This window comes from Lepidochelys kempii, chromosome 9 (assembly GCF_965140285.1).
Source record: "Lepidochelys kempii isolate rLepKem1 chromosome 9, rLepKem1.hap1, whole genome shotgun sequence".
NCBI lineage: Eukaryota > Metazoa > Chordata > Testudines > Cheloniidae > Lepidochelys > Lepidochelys kempii.
In genome coordinates, this window is record NC_136388.1 from 11024457 (window position 1) to 11045765 (window position 21309).

Genomic DNA, 21309 nt, shown 5'->3' on the forward strand with positions numbered 1-21309 from the left:
GAACAGTAGGCTAATGGTTTGAAAGGGTGATCCATGAGAGTTGATAACACTAAGTTCAAGTCCCACAGTGGAATAGGGTGTCTGATGGGGGAAACAAGCTTTCTAGGCCTATTAAAAACCTAGTGCCATAGGGTTAAAGAACAGTCCTACCCATAATGTGGGGGTTTGTCAGAGAAAAGACCTATTTGGGGTGCTCCCTAGGGCAAGCTACAGTACAACATGCACTCTGCCTCAGTTTCCCCTATCAGATAACCAACTAACTTCACTTCAGGCACTTCTCTCTCAATAATATCTCTCCTTAGGGCTGATTTACTATTACAATCTCATGCAAAATAGTTCATAATAAAAGTCTCAACATAACATCCATTCATCACCCTCACGTAAATAGCCATTAAGATCACCTAATGTAGTGTAGCTCATCCCACAAGACCCCACATACCACATTCTGATGCCTTCGACCGTGCCCAGACTCTCAGTCCTCTTTTGTCGTGCTGGACAGCCACCCCAGCCCTTCCAACTGGAGTGAAACCGTGCTCTTCCCAACAGGAACCCCCACAGCCTCCCTTCTGGGAGCATCGTTGCCAAGGGAGCATCCCTCACTCCCCCTGGCTCTCAGAATTCCTCTGGCTCCAGCTCCCTGGCCCTGGAGATGTCAGTGGATAAGCTCCTCCACTGTTCCCCTGCCTTTAGCCCTCTCCAGCCCTTGGCTCCAACTCCCTCTGCTGCACCCTGTCCTTCAGCCCTTTCTCATCCTGGTTCTTTGCCTTGTGGTTGCCAGGCAGCAACCCCTCTCCTGCCTTGAGCCTTCTCTCAGGAACCACAGTCAGTCTCCTTGCTTTGGCAGCTCTCATGTCTGGCCATGCTCCTGAATGACCCAGGCCATAACTTACCAGGTCTCTCTTCTCTTAAGGCCCAGGTGCCCTGTTTTAAGTGTAATTAAATGGCCAATTTGGAATGTACTGATAAGGCACAGGTGCATTGACCCTGCTCACTCTTAAAGGGCCAGGGTCACCCTGTGTCAGGGCGAAATGCTGAAATTGCCACCAGGTGCACTTTGATGGAGCTGACCACCAACCCTGACTTTTTTAAGTTTAACAAATAATCCAAAGTTTTTTGAATCATAGATTGTGTAGAAGATACACCATAGCTAGCCTCCCAGAAATGCTTCCACTTACTAAGGTAAGTAGCCCTTGTAGATGGTTTGCTACTATTAAGTAGGACTGCTTCTGAAAAGTCCTATTCTGGGTTTAAGCCACTGAGGAACCAGGTCATGAGGCATAGCAACTCAAAGTCTGGCTGCAACACCTGCCCGTGAATCCGGGATATCAAGTCCTTGACTAAACGAAGGAGTAAGGGTTTCCTGACGGACAACTTGTGCAGATCCCAGAAACATGGCTGCCTTGCCCCAGCTGGTGCAGCAAGTATCATTTTGCCTTGCTCTTGCTTCAGCTTCAAAATGATCTTGGGAATCAGTAGCACATCTGAGATGCACCCAGGGCTGTGACTTGCCGTGGAACAGAAAAGGGAACACTTCCTATTCTGATGAGCTGCAAATAAGTCCATGTGGCTTGTCTTGCACTATCGATGCAGGAGGCCTGTCCGAAGCATGTAACAAGTGGTGCTGATCCTCAGTGCTCTGCAGAAGCTTGATACTAACATTGAGCAAGTCGATCAGTGCCATGTAAAGAAACTTCCTCCCATCAGGGATATGTTTCCCTAATGTAGTGGTTGCCCGGTACTGACTTCAGACAGGCTTTTGGTACCAAGAAGCGGGACTTCCCTTCTTCAGGAGCAGTTTCTGTAGGGCAGTGGAGATGAGGATCGAGATGCTGGAGACACTGCCTATAGCCTCCAGTCCAGTGATGGGCAGGTACGATACCAAAGACCAATTTTGTCTAGATCAGGCACTGCATTCTCTCAATCTGCTCTTGTAAGGGTGACTCCTATGGGAATGGGGACAATCCTTGGAGGAAGTCCTGGAGTCCCTCAAGTGGGAGATGTAGGAACCCTCTTCAGGCTCTCAGGAGGAGTGTGAATACTCCAGAGGCCGGGATGAAGAGGAACCGGGCATTGTTGCTGGAGAGTGTTATCATTATCTATGACAGGTCTGTATCGGCAACAACTTTGGGGGCTTCCTGGCTGCCAGTACATGTGCTGAGGCAGTGGTCTCAGAGCTGGCATCGAGATTGCTGAAAGTGGACCAGACCTGAAGTCACAGACACCATAGCAGATCCCAGCATGGAAGCCAATGTGTGCACTATGTGTGACGGATCTGAGAACTCAGCAGATTCTTTGCAGCTGCACAGGTTTCCAAAGTGGTTAGTACCAAAAGGGCCTTTACCCCTCTGTGAGTAGAGGCTGGGCTGAGGAAGCAACCAGCCACAATGGTCCCAGAACAGGAACCAGAATCAACTCTGGCCTGGTTGAGCCACCAGGATGTGGTACCAGGGAGCGGTGGGCCAAAGGGTGCACTCTACCTTTGGTACAAGAGTGACTAGCCTCTATGGTTGAGGAGTCCCACACAGAGAACTCTGACTATGTGGAAGTCATCCTTTTCTTTGGTTTCAGAGGCCAAGAGTGCCCCAAGAGCTTGTGCCTCTTTGAGGACTGCTCCAGTGAAGGGGATCTCCTCCTGTCTCTATCCATAGCTAAGGCCAGGAGGGCCCTCAGGGATGGAAAGGAATTCCCTTTAGCTGACCGAGGTGGTACTGATGCCAGGCAAAGAGTGGCTTTCACAAGGATGTACCTGAGGTGTTCTCTCTGCATCCTACTTCTTGTCTTGAAGCATCAGCAAATCACACACCTACTCCTGACACAACGCTTATTCAAGCACTTCAGACAGCAAGAGTGAGGGCTGCTCATGGGTGTTGATTTGTGACACCCAGAGCAGGGCTTGAAGCTAGAGGACCCTGGCACACGCTTTCCTGGTACCAGGCAGAGCCCACAGTCCAGTAACTACTAACAGTGGAGAATATGTTAAATGAGAGGGTGGGGGAAGAAAGAAGGTCCAAGGACTCAAAATAAGTGCCACTAACTAACAAGAAGAATTAACTATAAAGGCTTGTTTGCAGAACGAATGAGCTAACAGCACACACTGACCACCAATGGTAAGAAGAAACTGAAGGTTTGGCAGGGCGGCTCTGCCCTTATGCCTTTGGCTCAAAGCATGGGGGATACCAGATCACAGGTGTAGTCACCACTATGAGTACTACTAGGGAAAACTCTCTGGCACTGGTGCACAAGACACACACAGACATAGTCCTAATGTAATGGACATATGCAATCATTCAAAGAAGAATTTCAGTATCAGTTGTTCTGCCAATATTAGCCTTATTTAATTCCCATTAAAGTCAGGAGGACTCTTTTCATTACTTTAATGGATGTTGGATTGGCGCTATTTGATGTTACCTTTGCCTGCTGAACTTTTTCAGTGATATCTGGGGGAGAAGAGTTACCATTAATAGTCAAAGGCTACAGATAACACTTTTATATTCAAGGTGTTTCAAAAATACAATAGGCAATTGCCTTGACACGGATATACACTGCAACTCACCCAGTACCACTGCTAGATACAAAAGTGCATAGTATACATAATCCTTCAGTGAAATTAGCAGTCAAGAGGTTAAAATACGGCTTCAGTGGCTTTAGTATTTGCTGTCTTAGCTTAGACAATCTTGTTCTGAATAATCATTTGGGTGCATGAATTGCAGAGGTATCAGATTAACTGTAATCAAGCTGAAGATGATGAGGTAGAATCTGACCACTTTCTTGTCTTTTCTCCGTCTTCCTCATCATATTGTAAGATTAGCAGAATGGTGTTTTCTGCTGTGTATCTATTGGATAAGATTAAAAAGAGGATTAATGAAGCAAGCTACTTCAGTTATAAGAAGGCAATTCTGATGAAAACTGCAAAATTGACCTAATTTTTTTGCTTGGTCTCTTGCTTCCCTTTACATTATTACACAAGTACTAATAACCTTATGTCTTCAGAATACAACCACTCCTTTTATTACTACTTTTTTGTACTGGTACCAACTGCTCTAGGTCATCAGTCTGGCATGTTAAAAACTGTATTTTCTGATTCCACAAGCACCTCATTGCTCCAAGACACATTATTTTAGCCCTAAAAATTGCTGGTGCTCTAAACTAAAATTTGCACTATGGTCCATAATTTTCCATACCTACTGGTTCTAGCCTATCTTAATGGAATAATACCTCTAGCACTGGGATTTCCCCTGCTGTGCTGAATGGGTACTTCTGAAAGGAGCTCCTGTGCTCAGCATGTGAAACGTTAGTTAAAACAGTGAGGGAGAAAAGTCTAGTGTCAGAGACCGAATACATTAAGATACTATCAAAAAGTGAGACTAGAAGGGATTAGTGGGAAGAGCTGAAACATGGGAGAAGAGAAATGGAAAGGCAGAGAGGAGGTAGCAGATGAAAGGGGGCAAAGATGAGAACAAAGAGAGGATGGGGAACAGCAGATGAAAATAGAAGTGGAAAGGGAAGAAACAGAATAGCAGAGAAAGGAATGGAAACTTTGATGAGGAAAGAAGGGAATATGTGAGTGGGAAAGAATGAGAAAGGGGGAAAGACAGGAAGATAAAAAAGATAGATGGCAGGTAGGGAAAGAAGACACAGATAAGTAATGTATGGTGAATGGAGGGAAAGCAAGTGATGGGACCAGAGTAAAAAGGACAGGGAAAATGGAGGTGATAAGGGGACGTGAGAGACTGCTAATGGGACAAAGAGAGAAGCTTCTAGGAATAGATGGGTATTTGTGTGGATGGCCATGACCTAGCGACATTTTTGTTCTGTCATTGTCTATTGCAGGGCCTGCTCCTGGAAACACTTAGGGTATGTCTACACAGCGTATTGGAGCCCACAGGGGTGAGCCTCCCAGCCTGGGTCAACAGAGTTGGATAGTGGGGCTAGTACTAGTGCTCTGAAAATACTTTGTACACAGCGCTCAGAAGTTGGGGCACATGCTGAAGCATGGGCTCTGAAGCCTAGGAACGGTAGTGGGTACAGTAAAGAATTAAACACTAAGATAAAGTCTCAAACCTTCAAAGAAACTCAGGCCCCTTCTTTGTTGCCTTGGTAAGGTCCCTATCACCAGGCCTCAAGCAGCAGCTCCTATGGTGCTCCTTCTCCGGAGCTCTGAGAGTAGGTCAGTTTATCTCCACTGCCTGCCTGCCACTGAGCTACTTTTTTAAGCTCCTCCTCCAACCTGTGCAAGCTTTGCAGGTGCAGTGGGATGGGAATGCCTGGGTCCAGAGTATCTCTTTAACCCCTTCCCTTCCAGTGCATGGTTTGTAGACCCCATCACCGGACATAAGGGTGTGCCTGCATGAATCAGATTGCAAGGATCTGGGCCTTTAAAAGGATGTGCACATGCCCATTTGATGGTACCATTTAAACTGTATACCAAATATTTTGAAAATTATTAGTAGTAGTATTACTGTAGTGCCTAGGAGCCCTAGTCATGGCCCAGGACTGCACTGCGTTAGGCACTGTACAAACATAGAACAAAAGATGGTCCCTGCCCCTAGAACCTTACAGTCTTAAGTAAGACAAAAGACAAGAAATAAGCAGTTTTATCATTAAATGTTCTTTTATTTCCAGTTAAAATAAGGACATTGCTGAAAAAAATTTATCCAGTTTCATAATGATGAAGTCTGTAATTTTAGCTACCTATAAGAATTCCTCAGGGTCAAAAAGCCCTAAAGCCCCCCAAACCCCTACACAGAAGCAATTTAGGTCTCTGCAGATATAACAATTTGAATTAAAAGTGCAATAAGGGCTGCATCCTGCTGTAAATGAAACATTTCCCAAGTCCATCTCTGCTTTTCAATCTCTGTAATTTTTTTGTTAGATCAAGAGTTACTCATTTTTGTTGGCAGTAAAGAAATTCCAATTTGAACTGCCTTGTGTCTTCAATAGGAATTTTCCCAAAGTGCAGAAATAAAAATGTAAAACTTTGCTGTGTTTCATTACTTTTATTCTTTTGAACATTGCTTCTCTGAAAGCTCTGTGTGAAATTATTAGAAGACAGGTTTTGAAATGCTTGTGAAAGTAGATGCATATATGGGGTTCAAAGGGCCTTATTTAAAAAAGAAATTTGTCAGTTACCCAGATCTCTGGTTGGTTATGCCCATTCAAGGATACAGAATCCATCATTTGTATGATTATTTTTACATCTGAACTTTTTTTTATACTAGATAGACTTGAAACTTTCAGGGTCATTTGCCCAGCATGTAGTGGAATGTCCTGTGCTATAGATTCCAATTAGCAAGACCATGTTCAATGGTCTTGTACCACCAATGCTGTCTAACTGCTTTCCACTTGGCTTTATATGTTTCTTCTTTGTTGCAGCTGCAACCAGGTCTATCCACTCTTTGATGGAAAAATTTCAATTACCCCAGGGAGAAGCTTTTAGCTTTATTAAGCATTGAAGTCTATACATTTGTTCTTTAGTTGAAGAGCAGTTCAAAGGAAGACTTTCTGAGGAAGTAATCTGATAAATTAGGATAAATCTTGTGGACTTTCACGGCTAATGTTTTTCTGTAATCTGAGCCTAAGAATCTGCCAACTCAATATACTGTTAAGCATTTCTTTAACACTTTTAGCCCCGGAGAGATGTTTTTTACACTTCTTTACAAGTAAATGGCTCTTTAGTGGTTGTGAGACTGCTGTGCTCTTGGCATAAAACTGATGTCACAGAAAACTGGATAGCTCAGGCACTATGTGACAGGATACAGAGCAGTTCATTAATTATGATCTAGCTTAAGTGGACACTGAGAGAAAATTGTCTCTATTGTTGGCCATGTGAATAAACGGGTGGTTTCAGTTCTTCGCTGACATGTGTCCATGTCACTGCAACTAATTTTGGTAATCTCAGAAGAGAAACAAAGGATTGGATACACATGGTGGCTGAACTACCTTCACATTGCGGAGGTGGGCCTGCTAGGACAGTGTGGTGGCAAAGTGACATGGAGGAAAGCTTGTACTACTGCTATGTAAACTATATCTCTTCTACAGAGACAAAGAGAGCTTCCCTTTCTAATGCTGTCAATCTTGTACCTTCCCTCATCAGTGGGTTCATTTATATAAATAAATGAGGCTGTCACTTACATTTTTTAGTGTTTGAAAATTCCACAAAAGTTGCACGTCAGTGATTTGAAATGGAATCCTTCATTATTGCCTCTATCTTGCAAATTAATTTATTACTGCATTTGAAGTCCTAAATGCCTCTTGAGAAAGCTGAACATATGCTCTAACAATCTACCCATAAAGAGCAAACATGAGAGTCAGAAATTTAAAGAAGATAATCTTTTAGTTGTACGAAAATCCTGTCATTCTTGCTTTACTGTTTTTAAGCTTCACATAATGCTGTCTTTCCCACCCCCGCTTACTTCCGTAGAGCTTCAGTTCTTCCTAACTCATCCTGTTCTGAGTGATGAGGGAAAACAGACTCATTCTGATGTGCTGAGTAAAGGGCACAAGAACTAAGTTTATTGTTAACAACATCAAATTAATCAGAACAATGTGTTCTTTAATGGAACATATTCTGGAAGGGGTTCTCAGGAAAGAGTACGGAGGAGAGACATATATAGCAGAGGAAAGAATTTTCAAAACTTGGCATCCCTCGTGTGTGGATTTCTGAAGCACTCATTTTTGTATATAGAGGTGATAACAGCTACCAATTTCAAGCACAGGTGATAGAATTTACACAACCAAATACCATTTTGCCAGAAACAATACCCTTTTTAATTGGTCTGGTAACACACAGTGCTATATCCTAGATCATTACCCAGACTGTCCCAAGACTACTAGCACAAAAAAAAAAGGACTTTGGTGAAGTTCTCTGCTGTGCAGTGATCCAGCACAAGGCCTAATACCACTTAAGAGATATGTAGGCCCTTGCGCTGTCGCTCTGATAGGTAAGAATTTCACCCTTTATTAGTAATTAACCCCCCTCCAAAACAATAAATAAATGTACAGTAAGAAAAGAAACCTAGAAGCTGTTTGATCTCTTTATCATCTACTTACAAATAAAGAAAAGGAGGACTTGTGGCACCTTAGAGACTAACCAATTTATTTGAGCATGAGCTTTCGTGAGCTACAGCTCACTTCATCGGATGCATACCATGGAAACTGCAGCAGACATTATATACACACAGAGATCATAAAACAATACCTCCTCCCACCCCACTGTCCTGCTGGTAATAGCTTATCTAAAGTGATCATCAAGTTGGGCCATTTCCAGCACAAATCCAGGTTTTCTTACCCTCCACCCCCCCCCCCCACACAAACTCACTCTCCTGCTGGTAACAGCCCATCCAAAGTGACAACTCTCTACACAATGTGCATGATAATCAAGGTGGGCCATTTCCTGCACAAATCCAGGTTCTCTCACCCCCTCACCCCCCTCCAAAAAACACACACACAAACTCACTATCCTGCTGGTAATAGCTCATCCAAAGTGACCACTCTCCCTACAATGTGCATGGTAATCAAGGTGGGCCATGTCCAGCACAAATCCAGGCTTTCTCACCCCACCCCCACCCCCTTTTTTTTTTTCCCGGGGACACACACACACACACGAACTCACTCTCCTGCTGGCAATAGCTCATCCAAACTGACCACTCTCCAAGTTTAAATCCAAGTTTAACCAGAACGTCTGGGGGGGGGGGTAGGAAAAAACAAGGGGAAATAGGCTACCTTGCATAATGACTTAGCCACTCCCAGTCTCTATTTAAGCCTAAATTAATAGTATCCAATTTGCAAATAGAAAAGGAGTACTTGTGGCACCTTAGAGACTAACCAATTTATTAGAGCATAAGCTTTCGTGAGCTACAGCTCACTTCCTCAGATGCATATCGTGGCAATTTGCAAATGAATTCCAATTCAGCAGTTTCTCGCTGGAGTCTGGATTTGAAGTTTTTTTGTTTTAAGATAGCGACCTTCATGTCTGTGATTGCGTGACCAGAGAGATTGCAGGAAATGGCCCAGCTTGATTATCATGCACATTGTGTAGAGAGTTGTCACTTTGGATGGGCTATTACCAGCAGGAGAGTGAGTTTGTGTGTGGGGGGGTGGAGGGTGAGAAAACTGGATTTGTGCTGGAAATGGCCCAACTTGATGATCACTTTAGATAAGCTATTACCAGCAGGACAGTGGGGTGGGAGGAGGTATTGTTTCATATTCTCTGTGTGTATATAAAGTCTGCTGCAGTTTCCACGGTATGCATCTGATGAAGTGAGCTGTAGCTCACGAAAGCTCATGCTCAAATAAATTGGTTAGTCTCTAAGGTGCCACAAGTACTCCTTTTCTTTTTGCGAATACAGACTAACACGGCTGTTACTCTGAAACCTGTAACTTACAAATAAACTAATTCATGAAACCTAAAACAGAGGAGAAAGAATTAACAATATACAAATTATTTCTACATCTAAGTCCCTCCAAGGATGCCTAGTGGTATCAAAGCTTTGCCTTCTCTTTAACAAACTGTAAGTCACCTGACATGAACTATTAAAGAATGATTCTGCTCTGCACAGTGATCTGTAAAACCTGGCACTATGGCTCCATTTTTATTGTCTCAATGCTTTCTATACAAAATCTGATTGGTTGACAGGTACAAAGATTTCTTTTTCTAACTGATGGCTGTGCAAACTCAAGGGATCTGCAACTCCTTCTTTCCTTCAGATGTCCTTCTGATGCAGCATCACCAGCAACAGAGGTTCTGCATGTCATTTTAGGCCCACAGTTCCATTTGTGCAACACCCATTCAAATATCACTTTCAGGACTACATAAGCAATGGCCTTTCCCCTCAGTGCATTTGGGCAGGAGTAACTGACTGAAAAACAGTAGTGAAAAATTCTGATGATGAGGCAAAAAAAGGCATAGACTCCAACTCATTCCCTCTGAGTTGTATTGGCCCCTGCAAGGCTAACTGGTGGAAAAAGCAGTAAAAACATACTTTTGTCAGAAAAGTCAGCAGGTAAGACTCTGAACACACAGAGAGCGGCATAGGTGCTCAAACTAGGCGTGCTGGGGGTGCTTCAGCACTCCCTGGCTTGAAGAAGTAATAACAACCCAAATATGTAGTTTCTGCCTACAGGACCCCCCACTATAAAAATTGTTCCAGCACCAGTGGAGCGCAGAGCTGTTGAGGAAGAAGGTGCTGTTTTTCCCTTTTCAGAACAAGTCTGCATTTTAAGGTCTATGCTAAGAATTATTTTATTATTCTGCATTGTTTTAAAAATAGCCTTTTAGAAACTTAAAAATAAAATTCTTTTGCCAATTTTGTTTAACTGTGATATTTTCTCTAGGGTTTCCTATGAACACAAGACACTGAGGATGAGCGTCATTTTCTTTTTTATATATCAGCACCATCAGTGATGGCAACCCAACTCTAGGAATAAGATTTATTAGCTAGCTTGTGCCCCCTCTGATGGCTGAACAGCTGATGCTGCAACAACAAAGCATAAAGGTTTTAAGGTGCTTCAAAAATAATGTCTATTTTGGTTTGGTTTCAGAGTGGTAGTCTGTATCAGCAAAACCAATGAGGAGTCCTTGTGGCACCTTAGGGACTAACAAATTTATTTGGGCATAAGCTTTCGTGGGCTAAAACCTACTTCATCAGATGCATGGAGTGAAAAATACAGAATGCATCTGATGAAGTGGGTTTTAGCCCACAAAAGCTTATGCCCAAATAAATCTGTTAGTCTCTAAGGTGCCACAAGGACTCCTCGTTGTTTTTATTTTGGTTTGGTTTGAGTTTACAAGCAACAAATTGGTAGATAAAAATATAATTCAAATTTAGAATTATTAGAAAAGTCCCATCCCCACTGGATTTATAACAATATTAAACTACCATGAATAACAATTTTGGAAAGAACTACCTGATAATATCCCTTCTGTAACAGGGTGGCTGACCCTAAGAATATGCGTAGGAATGTACAGTTCTTTTGTTGAGTCACACTAGGCTCAGATGCTAAAACCCTGTGTTATGGTACAAGGTAATTACTGCTGAATCATGCTGGTAGATGCAGTTTTGGGAGCTTGGACAGAGGAGATACTGTGGAGAATCCTAAAAGAGCCAAGCCTGGGGAGGAAGCTTATGCTAAGGTTTATGCTGTGTTGCTTTTTGAATGTTTGAGGATGGGTTACGAATGCAGCCTATTAACAAGTCAAAGATAAAAGTTGCCCTCAGTACAAGACATAGAAAACGTTGATTTGTTTCTTTTTCTAACTTGGGCATCTAAAGTTAGGCAGCTCAGTTCACAGTGCTCAATGCAGCCTCCTAAATAAACAACCTAATTTTTGAAGGGGCCCTTCACCTGCAGCACCGATTGAAATTAGCAGAAATCTGAAAAAATTGACCATGGTCCCTGCAATCTAAATAGACAGCACAAATCAGACATGAAAAGCATTGGATGGGTTACTCTTAGAGGGGCTATGTTTTGTGTGCGATAATGGAGAAGTGACAGCATTTTTCTGACACAGCTTAGCATTTGTATGTTTCACAGAATTTGAAAGAAGAGGACTTTGGAATGGAGAGGATGTTCCAGTCATAGGAAGCAGGGTGGAAGAAGGCATGAGAATGAAAGGAGATGAAGGGAGAGGTAAGAGTAATTGGCAATGTGGGAAGCGGTAGGAAATAGGATCAGCGATGCAGTGTGCAGAGCCTTGCAGAAGAGGGGCTCTCTCCTTCACAAAAACTAAAGCCACAAGACTTATCTTGGGGGAGGCAAGTGTCTAGGGAGTATCCACAGGTAAATTAAATACTCAGCTTAAAATTAAGCTAAGTAAGGTGTGCACTAAATTCCATGAGACTGATTATAGCTGAGTCTATAAGCTGCCCTGTGGGTAAAACAAGGACTCCAGAAAGATCACCTTCTTAGGTCAGAAAGATCACTGTCGCAGACATGATGCCCCAGGTCAAGGTGGTAGTAGCCCTTGCCTCGGTGCCTGCCCCTGAATGCTATAGGAGCTCTGCAGCTGGAAAAGGCATTTATCTTCACTCCCTTGAGAGGCTGCATTACACTTAGTTTTTAAATTACATGATCACAGGCGCCATCAGATTAAGATGTCAAGCTGGCAGAGATATTAACCTTCACTAGAGCAAATCTTTACTCTGATGGAGCATAGATGCTATACCAGAAATTTTGCTCTAGCATAGTGTGACGTTGCACTCCAGATGTTTTATGGAAATATGCTTATGAGCGTGAATACGATGTAACTGGAATATGCTTTATGCAAAAGGTCTCTTGTAAGGTATCATAACAAAGGTTATAACCTACTGAATATATTCCTATTAGTATGCATGTACCATTCTTGTATCTGAAGCTAGAAATATGAAGTATAACTCTGAGGTCCTATTGTAATTATGCAAAGTGTGGGCCATTAATGGTGGTTTAGAATCTTGATGACTCCCATTGACTAGGGCAATTGGTTGTAAATGGTTTATACACCTGCAAGCCTTCCTGTGTATGTGTGGGCCAACCCAGGAAGAATGGAGACTAGGGGTCTTACAGTGACATATGACCATGTCACCTGATAATGAAATCCATCTTAAATCTGGTACTTTTCCATTTAGAAGGAAGGGTGGGGACCCAGAGAGACAAAAGAGTCCCTCCTTGTGTCAAAGCTATAAAAGGGGGAGGATCAGGATAAAAAGGGTGGCCAGCCATGAGAAAACCTCTGCTTACCACCTGAGATGTCTGCTGGAACTAACAAGGACTGTACCAGGGGAAAGGATTGGGCCCAGACTAAGAAGGAGTCTAGTCTGTGAAAGAAGCTTATTGGAACATCGTTGAGGGTGAGATATTACTTGTAATCAGTTTCTTAATGCTTTTACATGGGTATCTGCTCCTGTCAAAGTGACTTCACTTGCTCGTAGTGATGGTTTTGGGGCCAGTCAATGACCATCTTCACAGAGGAGGACTTCAAGGAGCTGATGAACTGCCTTCTTCAGGGGCTAGTCTGGCAACCTGGTATGGGGGTTGCCGGAAGGACAGACTATGAATGGGAGTGCCCAATGCTGTGGGAGGCTACAGGAGAGATCTGAAAGTCTTTAAAAAAAAAAAAAGCAGAAGGCACTGCAAAGACGTCAAGAGGGTGGCACCAACTAGGCAGCGGCAGGAAAGAGGAGTTTTGGTCAGAGCTGGGAGAGGGGACACATTTCCTGTTGCACTATGAGTATTGTGGTTCTCTAGTCTACCCTATGGAAGGCAATCCATTGCATTAGAAAGATGAACACGACTCTCCTGAGCTTGCAGACCTCAAGGGTGTGCGCAAGAAATGTTCGTGTCTTAACGCATATTTATAACCCAGGCAAAATGTAAACTGCGTAACTTCTTCCCACTGCTTTTCCTCCTGCACCCCACCTCCCCACACTGTATTTCCTCTTTCCAGATCATGTCTTGAGTTCTGCCCCCATGGAGCTATACATGAGCTCACCAGAATCCAAATTCACTGGAATGTGAGGGGAGACAGTCAGATAATGAGCACTGTTAGTGATACTCTTGCAGCATACAGCTACTGTTCATCGGAGTAGTTAGATGGTTTGGGAGAATAAAACCTTTAACAAGAGGACCACCAAGCCAGCAGCAGTCCCTCAAGGTAGCATTGGCTGGCACCAGCTAATATCTCTAGTGGCAAGAGCTGCCAAGCCCCGGAGGGGATGTATTCGAGGCAGAGAAGGAGGAGGGATATGATACCTGGGTGAAGGATGCGACAACACTGCCCTCATTTTGTTCCTTCATCACTCCGCAACAAGGGCGGTTGATAAGGGCACCAGGGCCCTCCCTCTCCACTGGGCTCTGGCCCAGGACCCTGTGAGAGGTAGTGATATCAAACATCCTGGAGTGCTTCAACTCTGCCCTCCTGGGCCATTTCCTACCATTCACTTCCCCACATAGCCTTAAAGTCCTTCATGTTGAAGTCCAACAGAAGATAGTCCAAAACAACTGAATCTTCAGCCCAGCTGGTAGCCCTTTTCCTTGCAGGCTAGAACCATCTTCAAATTGGCCCAAGTTCCTGGATTTCACTCCCACTGCCTGGGGGCTGTCACACATTCCCTCCACCCAGGACTTTAGGCAGGCAGCAGTCCTTGATAAGCCCCTCTCTCCAGCCAGGCTCCCATTGCAGCGCTCAGCCTTCAGGCTTCTCTCAGTCCTCAGACCAAGGGAGGAAGATCCCAGTTACCTCTCACTTGGGTCGCCTCCCTAATCCCTCCTCTAGGGGCTGGGATAGCTGATAGCTGTCACTTACAGACTTCTCTTCTGCAGTAAGGACTTCTGCTGTGCCATTACTCAGGAGCTCCCACAATAGCTCTGTCTTGCTATCCTGTTTGCTCCACTTCTGAGCTGCCTGCCTCCCTTTTGAGCTTCTCCTCCAGCTGGACCAGCTCTGCAGGTGTGGTAGGGCAGTGTCATCTGATCCTAGAACTGCTCTTTAACTCCTTCTGTCCCAGTGTGGGGTTTTTACACCCCATCACAGGAACCTGGGTGGGTATTAGGGTGGGGGGGGTCGCCTTCCTCTGCAGCACAGGTCACTGACAGGTTTAAACTAGTGTAAATGGTGGATTCTCTATGACGTGAAGTCTTTAAATCATGATTTGAGGGCTTCAGTAACACAGCCAGAGGTTATGGGTCTATTACAGGAGTGGGTGGTGAAGTTCTGTGGCCTGCGATATGCAGGAGATCAGACTAGATAATTATGATGGTCCCTTCTGACCTTACAGTCTATGAGTCTAAAATCTGGAACAGCGCCCCTCATTAGGCTGATTTTCACAAAGAACATAGACTCAGACAGTCAGCTGCTCAGTCAGCACACAAATTTCCATGGTGGCAAGGCACCTCCAAGAGTCCTGTGAGTCCACCATGTGTACCAGTGGTGGCAGGGCACCCCCAATATAGCAGGCCCCACTGATCTGTCATTTCACAAGAATTGCTCTTACCGCCAGCAGTACTGCGCCACCCACTCATCTCCACAAGGTAGTGAAACATGTAAGTATTCAGCTGCTGAGGGCCACAGGCCAAGTAACTGAGGAAGAGAATGGGGGCACATCCCATCCCCTTCATGTCTGTGTTCCATCTTGATAGTCAACCCCATCTTTTTTTTTTCCCCATACCAAGGAGAACCTGGGCATGCCCTGGACAAGCCTAACTCTTTAGTGCCTACATTTGGCTTTGCCTCATGTGAAAATCCTTGTTGGATGCCTAACAATAAAGCAAAAATATTGAGTACACATCCCCAACAGTACGCACAGCCGGCTTGCATACACTTAAATCACTGTTGATTGGGACTGTGTGCAGACAGTGAAATTCCCTACATGGGACACTGTGCCCTTAGCTGGCAGGAAGTGCTGTCTATACTTACTGGAAGGGTGTGTTCTGAAAATGCCAACCCTATGTCCTCCAATCAGTACATATCCTCTAACATTATAGGGAAACCACGTGAGCTGACATCACTTGACCTTTATCTCCAACTCTCAAATTCAGAGCTCAGCAGCCTTGTCACTGAGGTGGCAGCTGGAATGATTTTTATACATAATTTTTTTTTAAATTATTTTAAATCTAAAGCTAATATCTTCTCTTCATTGACCCGGGACTATTCAGTCCAGAAAAAAAGAGCACGAGAGCCCTTACTGGATGGGAAACATGCAATAATTTTTAAATACATTATTTTCACAAATCAGTACATACTCTAATTACTCTTATTTCCGTCACTTGTACAACCTCAATTTATCTTTGAGACAGGGAGCAGCATGGCCCACAATGGGTAGGGCACAATTACGGGTGTCTAGGATACAGCTCTCCTGTTCCCAGCTGTAGGGCATTTATATTCTCCATGCCTCGGTTTCCCTATCAATAAAACATGGATAATACTTAATCATCTTCGTCCAGTGCTTTCAGATATTCTGATGAAGAGCAGCCCTGTAAGCGTTAAGATTTATCTGAAGTGACTTGCCTCTAATTTTACATTGGTATTTAACAATTCAATCTCTTTTGCCTACTGTTTTATTGGCAGTTGAAGATTTTGAAAAGTGAGTTGATGCATAAAATCCTCAGGTTTACTGTAAATATCCATTGTTTACAAGGGGCCAGGTTACGACTGGTCCTTTCATGGGTGTTTTTGACAGTAGGAGCAAAAAGCTTCCAACCTCTTTGTTGATCTTATACAAGAACCAGTCAAAACTGCAGTCTCTTCACTCAGAAGAACACAGGCACTGCTCCTTCTGTGCCACGCACGTGGCATTTCAAAAGGAAAGAGAAGGAGGCAGAGTCTCTCCCCCACCATGGCAGTCCACACATCAGGTTGAATGCACTGGGATGGGGCAAGTGCACCATGCTGTGTACACGGGAAGCTTGGGGTGGGCACAATCCCCGCCCCAAGCTTCAGCTAGGACAAAGCAGCTTTGCTCCCCTTCTTGGGATTGTGCCTTAAAAGGACAAGCTAGCCAATTCTGTGCATCTTCAGCATTAAGTATGTGAAAAATAAACTAACAGCCAAGATCACCTTTTCCTTTACATTTCCAGGAGGGCCTGATCCAATGCCCACTGATGTCAATGTGAGTCTTGCCATTGAAAGCAAAGGGCTTTGGATCAGCCCCCAAATGAATATCTCACTCTTATCCATCTGATGGATCTAGATCCTGAGCTATAAATCTTTGGGGAGGGGGAAAGCAGGAAGAGTTTACAATGGGAAAACAATGACCAATTCCTAACAATACCAATGCTAATGGACATTAGGATTTCCATCATTATAGCAAATGAATGATATGATGCACCAAACTCCACTGTTCACTCAGTATCAGCAAATATGAACCATGCAAATATTGTTTGTTTAGTAATTCTGCCTTTACATTTCTGCAATTCTTCTCTATAATTTAAACTTGCTGAAAATGTGAATACAGCACGAGCACGGATGAAGAAATATCATCATGAGTTGTTCTATATATTGTTCCACTGCTGCCATCTAGAGTATAAAAGTAGTACAGTACCAAGAAACTGTCAAATACATTTAATTAATGCCTGTTTGTATTAAACAGTGAACACATATAATAATATTCATTACTTTTTAAATATTTTATTCCACTGCTGCCACCTAGAGATATAGAAGTCGTACAGTATTCATCCAACTATACATATTTAATTAACGGTTATTTGTATGAACTGTGGGTGATAGCTTACCTTTCTAATGTTTTTACCTGTGGCACTGTTTCTTTGTCCTCAGTAGCAGTTTTACCTGAGTAAGAAGAGCAGAATTTGACTTTAAAAGAATGTAACAAATCAGTTAAGTCAAATATTTAATTTGCCTTTTTTATTTAAAAAATAAGACTAGACTTATAGAAAAACATGACTTTGCAAAATGCTTTTATGGCACACACAATTGTATGTCAGGTTTCAGAGTAACAGCCGTGTTAGTCTGTATTCGCAAAAAGAAAAGGAGGACTTGTGGCACCTTAGAGACTAACCAATTTATTAGAGCATAAGCTTTCGTGAGCTACAGCTCACTTCTTCAGATGCATATCGTGGAAACTGCAGCAGGCTTTATATATACACAGAGAATATGAAACAATACCTATTCCCACCCCACTGTCCTGCTGGTAATAGCTTATCTAAAGTGATTTCCAGCACAAATCCAGGTTTTCTCACCCTCCACCCCCCCACACAAATTCACTCTCCTGCTGGTGATAGCCCATCCAAAGTGATAACTCTTTACACAATGTGCATGACAATTAAGCTGGGCTATTTCCTGCATAAATCCAGGTTCTCACATCCCCCCCACCCCCATACACACACAAACTCACTCTCCTGCTGGTAATAGCTCATCCAAACTGACCACTCTTCAAGTTAAAATCCAAGTTAAACCAGAACATCTGGGGGGGGGGGGGGTAGGAAAAAACAAGAGGAAACAGGCTACCTTGCATAATGACTTAGCCACTCCAAGTCTCTATTTAAGCCTAAATTAATAGTATCCAATTTGCAAATGAATTCCAATTCAGCAGTTTCTCGCTGGAGTCTGGATTTGAAGTTTTTTTGTTTTAAGATAGCGACCTTCATGTCTGTGATCGCGTGACCAGAGAGATTGAAGTGTTCTCCGACTGGTTTATGAATGTTATAATTCTTGACATCTGATTTGTGTCCATTTATTCTTTTACGTAGAGACTGTCCAGTTTGACCAATGTACATGGCAGAGGGGCATTGCTGGCACATGATGGCATATATCACATTGGTGGATGTGCAGGTGAACGAGCCTCTGATAGTGTGGCTGATGTTATTAGGCCCTGTGATGGTGTCCCCTGAATAGATATGTGGGCACAGTTGGCAACGGGCTTTGTTGCAAGGATAAGTTCCTGGGTTAGTGGTTCTGTTGTGTGGTATGTGGTTGTTGGTGAGTATTTGCTTCAGGTTGCGGGGCTGTCTGTAGGCAAGGACTGGCCTGTCTCCCAAGATTTGTGAGAGTGTTGGGTCATCCTTTAGGATAGGTTGTAGATCCTTAATAATGCGTTGGAGGGGTTTTAGTTGGGGGCTGAAGGTGACGGCTAGTGGCGTTCTGTTATTTTCTTGTATGTCTTGTATGTATGTCTAAGGGACTGTAAAGAGATTAATGAATACAATTAGAACAAGAAAAGAAGTACATCAGTATTAAATGAGAGTGATAATTAAAAGAATCTTCAACAACTAATGTATGTGACTTACTGCTGTATTTGAAAGTGTAAAGGAGTTCTCCTTTGATGCCTTGAGGATAGCTGGGTGACCATAAGAAGTAATTTTAGCTATCCTTGTTCTTTTGGCATATTTGATTTCTAAGAAACTTTGAATGACTGAGCTAGAAGGCCTCAAATATCAAAGAGCAGCCACCAGTTTACTACCTGCATTGTTCCTTCCTCCTTTGGAGCCAGTGCCTTTTGCTGACTTAATCACTATAATAATCACTTTTCTTGTGACCCTCTGCAACTTTACTGCGATTCCTCATCTTGTCATGTCCACTGTGAAGGTTAGCACATTCCATACCCTTGCCTGACAATTCTGTTGCAATGCCTCACATCTCAGGAATTTCATGCAAGGATCTTCTTGATTCCTTCCTCTAATGGTAGGTTTGATTGAAAAAACAAACAAACCCAATCCTTTACCTGAATTTTGACCACAGGATGTTCTCAAGGAGACTATCACTGGCTTCTGGAAATCAACAAGAATCCACCCACAGGTCTCTGTTGTTCATATCACATAATCTGATGTACCTACCCACCGCCTTCCTATAAAATAAGACTGACATATCTGCAAAGTAATGTTATTTTCAAAACTCCTCTCCAGCTTCTCCATACTCAGACATAGCTGTTATCACAATGGCCTTGGATGAATAACATTAATTGGACAATAAAATGCGTCTTCCTATCGTTTCCAAATACTTCACAGTAGGAAGACTATTGTGGGCAGCATTTAGTATAAGGAAGATAATGATTTTGTTCTAAGAGACTATATGGAAAAACCCACTCCTGTTTGATTTAGAAGTCTATAAACAACCATGGTAATAAAGGTTTGACACACAGAAATTTTAGTAACAGATTGTTGCTCAAATTCCAGTCCCTGTCACACATGGATAGGGCTAAAAAAGTTGTACCCCACTCACTTGAAAGGGGTTAATATCCACTTACTTGAAGACTTACTGTAACATCTTCCCTTTTACTGTCAGTAGCATCTTGGATATCTTTGTAAGTTTTATTTATGTGTCATCTGTCCTTCCTGTACAACCGTTGAATGACTTTGGTGAAGACAGAATAGCTTTTTTTTTTTTAAACTAACCTTTTTGACTATGAGACTAAGGGCTTGTTATGCCATGCTTGAATTGATATTTCAAAGAGAATTAAAAAAATGAGGCAGTTGTGACTGGTGAGCCATTATTGGAATCTGATCTGGAATCTCTCACCATGGGCAAACTGTGATTCGATAACAGTTCAGGTTTTAAACACGCACTACTCAATAATACTGGACAAAATTTTTGTGATGAAAAAGATGTTTTTCATCAAAAATAAGGGTTATTGAAAAAGAAGGATTTTGCATAAAATCATTTTTGGTGAAATTTTGTTTTCTATAATATTTTCAAAACAAAATGTAAGGGGGAAAATGCTCAATTGATTCACATTTTTCATTTCGAAATTGCGCATGTTGTCTCTGCTTAGCCTGTTTTCCAACTATTAAAAGTTAGAATACCATGAGGAAAAACCCACTATCCCTGACCTTTACAGTTGGAAAACAGGAACAAAGTGTAGAGTGTTAGTTCTCAGAGTGAGAACAACACTGCCACTTATAAATGAAATCTCTCTCTCTCTCTCTCTCTCTCTCTCTCTCATAAGAACAGGTATACTGGGTCAAACTAATGGTCCATCTAGCCCAGTATCCTGTCTTCTGACAGTGGCCAATGCCAGGTGAATCAGAGGGAATGAACGGAATAGGAAATCAATAATCAAGTGATCCATCCCTTGTCATCCACTTCCAGCTTTGGAAGAAAGAGGCTAGGGCCACCCAGAGAATGAGGTTACATCACTGACCATCTTGGCTAATATCCATTGATGGACCTATCCTCCATTAACTTCCATGATTCTTTTTTTGAATCCCATTATAGTTTTGACCTTCACAACATCCCCTGGCAACAAATTCCAAAGGTTGATGAGTGTTGTGTGAAGAAGTACTTCCTTTTGTTTGTTTTAAATCTGCTGCCTATCAATTTTATTGGGTGACCCCTTGTTCTTGTGCTATGAGAAAGAGTAAATAACACTTCCTCATTCACTGTCTCCATGCCATTCATGATTTTGCAGACCTCTATCATATCCTCTCTTAGTCGTCTCTTTCCCAAGCTGAAAAGTCCTAGTCTTTTTAGTCTCTCTTCATATGCAAGCTGTTCCAGACCCCTAATCATTTTTGTTGCCCTTCTCTGTACCTTTTCCAATTCTAGTCTCTCTCTCTCTCTCTCTCTCTCTCTCCTCTCTCTCTCTCTCTCTCACACTCACACACACACACACACACACTCTTTCTTACTGTTTCCCAATGTTTTCCAGTTTGCGAAATAGTAACAAATTGTGAAAAGACAGGAAGAAAGCCACATTCCCACACTTAACATTTCCCAAAGGAACATTTCCTAATAGGAAAATTTCTAAAGTAGATTTTTCTTATAGAATTTTTGTCTAAAAAGAAATCTATGTTTTCCAGACAAGTTCGATCAGTAATCCAATGACAAGGGGTAAGTAATCTGTCAGGTTATTTAAATATATTTGCATCAATCCTGGACCTAGCTCA